At 34.6% G+C, this 4917-nt stretch overlaps 1 pseudogene; it reads left to right on the plus strand.

Moving 5' to 3' along the window:
* The first annotated feature begins 1240 nt into the window (after window positions 1-1240).
* Window positions 1241-3025, plus strand: LOC116130673 (annotated as a pseudogene).
* Window positions 3026-4917: the final 1892 nt, after the last annotated feature.

Raw genomic sequence — 4917 nt, forward strand, 5'->3', positions numbered from 1 at the left:
CCAGAACCTTCATTGGTTTCATTGAAGCTCTTGCCACGTAATTGTTGGCTCATCTTCTCCATTTGCTCAGTAACAAGTTTGAGAAGATCATTTTGTCCATCAAAGAGAGATTTGAGGCCCTCCTCAATCTTCTTCACCTACTCTTGCAAATCCATAGCCTGGCTTTGATACCAAAGATGATACAGTCACTTTTCCTAAATAAACAATTAAGAAAAAATAAATAAGTTTCTAGACACTTCGAGAGCCCAAGGCCTCGCAATACAATAGTCAGTTGCAGATTTTTTGATATTTGATGCCTTTATTCCATGATAAAAGATCATTTAAATACAAGCCAAAAGCCAAACTAAGCAAAAATAGGGAATAATGTTAACAACTCAAACGTAAACTTAAACAAGAAAAGCTAAAATGAAGGAACTAATTCCATGTTCAAAACAGAAAGACATGATCAATGTGGACTTGGTATTTTGATAAGTTTCCACGCAACATCAATAACTATCCATTTTCGAAAATATTATTGTAAGAAATTGTTACTTTTTAATGAACTCTCTCCTATTCAACCTAAAAATCAAATTTAAAAGAACAAATATAATTTGTAGTTAGTCCAAATATTTATGTACCCCGTGTAGGAAGGGTTGGTGAAATCAACTTTCCCAGAAGGATTGTAACTGACTTGGAGAGTATTGAGAAGATTAGATTGGTGACTGAGATAGTATCTCTTATTGCAATATTCTTTTTTCAACCTTCTTAATGATCAATTTTAGAATTATTACATAACATTGGGGGAATTTTAAATTCAAATCACAAAGCAAACTCTACAAATGCTAACAAAATTGACTTTAAAATTGATTTCTCGCAATCTCCGCACTAGATAGTTTGGCTTATTTAGATATATTTAACAAGTCCGTATGTTAAGAAATGATCAATATTTTTAAGCTGTACGGACATTTTTTTTTTTCAGAAATGAAAAACCGAAAGATTTAAATGTTGATATGATAGTGGCAGACGATTGCGGGAAAAGGAAGAAAAAGAGCAAAAGATAAGTCACCAGACCAACTTGTTGCTTGTTAGTATATAATGAATGGTTATGAACTTATGATGGGTTTTGAGGAGTCCAATATATCTTTTGACCGACTTGACTTGGGAGACTTCCAGTTCCATAGATATTATAATTATGGATTCCAGGGTCATCTTAATTTAGCACCAGATTCATCAATCTTTCTAAAGTTAATTCATACAGAACATGCAGAGATTCAATTTTCTTTCAGTGCATTCTATTATCTTGTTCTTCTACTTATTTGCATCTTTTATAGCTACAGCTCAACAAAGATAGTCAAATATAAGCCTAGGATCTTTTCTTAAACCAACCACAAACTCCTCATGGCTATCAGGTTCTGGTCTTTATGCCTTTGGATTTTATTGGCAAGACAATGGCTACGTGGTTGGAGTTTTACTTGCAGGAATTCCTGAGAAAAATGTTGTCTGGACAGTAAGACGCGATGATTCTCCAGTCCCTAGCAATGTTACTTTGCTATTGAATTCTGAAGGCAGGCTTGTCTTGCAATCAACACAGGGCCAAGATGCAAATATCGCCGAGATTTCTGGCCCTGGCTCTTCTACTTCCATCCTTGACTCTGCAAATTTTGTGCTTTATAGCTCTGATAAGGAAATAATATGGCACAGGTTTGATTACCCAACTTATACTCTTTTCTCCACTCAACGTCTTCTCGCAGAGCAGGAGATGTTTTCAAGTATTTCAGAAACTGACCATTCCACTAGGAAATTCCGTCTTAATTTGCAACAAGATGGAAACCTCGTGTAGTATCCAGCGGATACTTCAGACACAGCTGCATACTCTTATTGGTCGTCTACTACAAATGGGTGGGGCGTTAATGTCACACTAAACCTCGATGTGGATGGCTGTCTCTACCTACTTAATTCAAGCAACTTCGACACAGAGAATTTAACAGAAGGGTATAATGCAACGAGAGGAATAATGTATTTGATGAAACTTGATTCGGATGGTATACTAAGATTGTATTCATACAAGACGAGACAAGATCGTGCATCGACAGTTATCTAGGAATCTTCGAAAAATAAGTGTGACCCTAAGGGGGTGTGTGGCTTTAATAGCTTTTGTGTTTTAAATGATCAGAAACCTAAATGTAGATGTCTTCCAGGATATTCCTTTGTTAATCAAGGCAATTGGACATCTGGGTGTGAAAGAAATTTCACCGCAGAGAGTTGCAGCAAAAAGAATGGATCTGTCAAATACATGATTCAACCATTGGAGAATACTCGCTCGGAAGATGTTCCATATTTTGTTTTATCGGAAACAATCAAAGAAGACTGTCAACAAGTATGATTGGTGGACTGCAATTGTGAGGCAGCGCTATTCGTGAGTGTGAGAGCTGAGAGCTGGTTCAAATAGCATTGCTTTCATCATGTTCAGAATTATATCCCCGAATGATGACATTGTTCTGAAAGAAGGCAAGAAAAACCCCCAAATAGGTCTGGTAATTGTAATAAGTTGTGTATTTGTTGCTTTATAATGGTTATTTTAGCAACTTTCGGGATTGTCATCTGTAGATATCATGTCTAGTCATATAAAAAAATTCGAGGAAATGATAACTTCAGATTTTGTGAGGATATAGCTCCGATATCGTTTACTTTTGCAGAGATTGAAAAACTAACTGATGGATTCAAGGAAGAGATTGGCAGAGGATCTTCAGGTATAGTTTATAAAGGGACTATGATGCATTGCAAAAAATTTGTAGCTGTCAAGAAATTAGAGAAGGTGTTAGCTGAAGGGGAAAAAGAGTTTCTAACTGAGATTAAAGTTGTTAGAAGAACCCACCATAGAAACTTTGTTCGTCTACTTGGTTATTGTTTTGAGGGAGCCAACAGGGTCTTAGTATATGATTACATGAGCAATGGTTCTTTGGCTCATCTTTTCTTCAGACCTGAAAAACAACCTAATTGGGTTGAAAGAATGGGCATTGTTCATGATATAGCTAGAGGTAGTTGACACGACCCGTCCCGACGCTCCGTATCCCATAGGCTCCGCACACACCCATGAGACTTAGGTGATCGAGATGTGCCATGTGGGAAAACTATGAAACCTGTTTATGAATAAAAACATCATGAAACTCTTCTGACTAAAACATTTATAAACACTCATTTTTGTTTCTCACAAATAAATAAAACATCATTTGCAAATAAACAAATGCAACTGAATTTTTTTTTTTTTTTTTTAAATGAACGTATGGTATTAAAATTTTCTATATCTTTTACATTCCAAAACATGAAATAAATACATAATGAGGAAATATAAACTTTGCAGCGGAAAATGAAACACAACTATGGAACATATAATGAAATGAAGTTGTGTGGCCCAACCTTGAGTGGGATTTACTCCTCTGCATGACCAGCTCCTTGGGCTGGTGAGAGGGAAGAAAAACATTTGAAAACGAGGGGTGAGCTAGAAATGCTTTGTGAGTGGGGAATGAGTTACTGTGTAATATAACATTCAATATACAATAAAACATTCATGCTTATAAAATTTCATTTTCATAAACACATTTTATAATATAAGCCATCTTTCATAACAATTGCTGAAGTCTCTCATTGCAAAACTTCTTTCGGAAAACTATTATGGTAAACAAATCAATACTCGTGTTTCTCTAAAAATATCATTTCTAAAAACATTTTATATACAAATAACATTTGCATTTATAAATTTCCATTTCAAATAAATGACATACATATATATATATATCCAAACCATCTCTCAATCACATGTGAAAACTCTCACCCAACTAGTACCTAAGGATAAATTTGTCCAACCCAACAAGATCTAACATCGCGCGGGTTGAACCACTAAATCTATTATGCTAGGCGGAATCGGTCACCGCTCAAGCCTTCGATCCAGTGAGACCAATCATCACTCGGACCGGTACAATCATATCCTCTCAAGCGATATCTGCCTTGCTCGGGCAAATGATCAATCATACACATGCATAGAATCAAATCAATATCATGAGGGGGATTGGTACTACGTAGGATGGTTTGAAAACCACTAACATCTCATACATATTCTCAAAATATTTTTCTCATAAGCATATAATAATTTCATAACATCTTATGTAACTTAAAAATATAAATGCAAGTTCGCAAATGTTTTCAAATCTAACAATTTCAACCCATTTTCATTTCTTTTCAAACTATTGCCCAAAAGCATCAAAAATCCATCTTTCTAATGTCAATCAACAATTTCCAACAATAACATTGCAATAATGCTCATTTATATAAGGAAATCAAATATCTTAGGCAATTTAAAACATTAAACAAGTATTAATAAGCATGTAGGGTGACTTTTATTAGAATTAAAGTTAGGGGTTTTAGATTTTTCACCTCACCATTTTGGAGCTCGACTCTTAAGCCGAAAAAGATTGAAATCCTCTAACAATGCTCCCGTTTGCCTCCCTATATACAAAATCCAATAAATCCTCCATACATAAGCCCCCTTAAGGTAACACCTCAATATTAAAATCATTGGACACTTCACACACCAAAAGATTAACATAACTTCTTCTTTAACAAAACAGTCTCATAACCGAACATCGGTTGCTCTTGGATTTTTCATAAAAATTACATTCATTAATTTAAGCCATAATTTTAATGGGGAATTAGAGACACATAAGTTTTTCTATAAATTTTCTCAAGTCATTCTAGAATCAATAACTATTTAAAACACAATTTTCTTTCAACTCATTCAAATCTGCCAACTATTTCCATAATTGAGGTTAATGATTTGTAAAATTCATAACAATTCAGTCCTTAATATAAACTTCATGAAACTCTCCAGAATTAAACTAGATACATATATGATTCACCAGAATTTGAAGTCACTGAATTTGG

The sequence above is a fragment of the Pistacia vera genome, unplaced genomic scaffold (genome assembly GCF_008641045.1).
Source record: "Pistacia vera cultivar Batoury unplaced genomic scaffold, PisVer_v2 Contig223, whole genome shotgun sequence".
In the NCBI taxonomy this organism is placed as follows: Eukaryota; Viridiplantae; Streptophyta; class Magnoliopsida; order Sapindales; family Anacardiaceae; genus Pistacia; species Pistacia vera.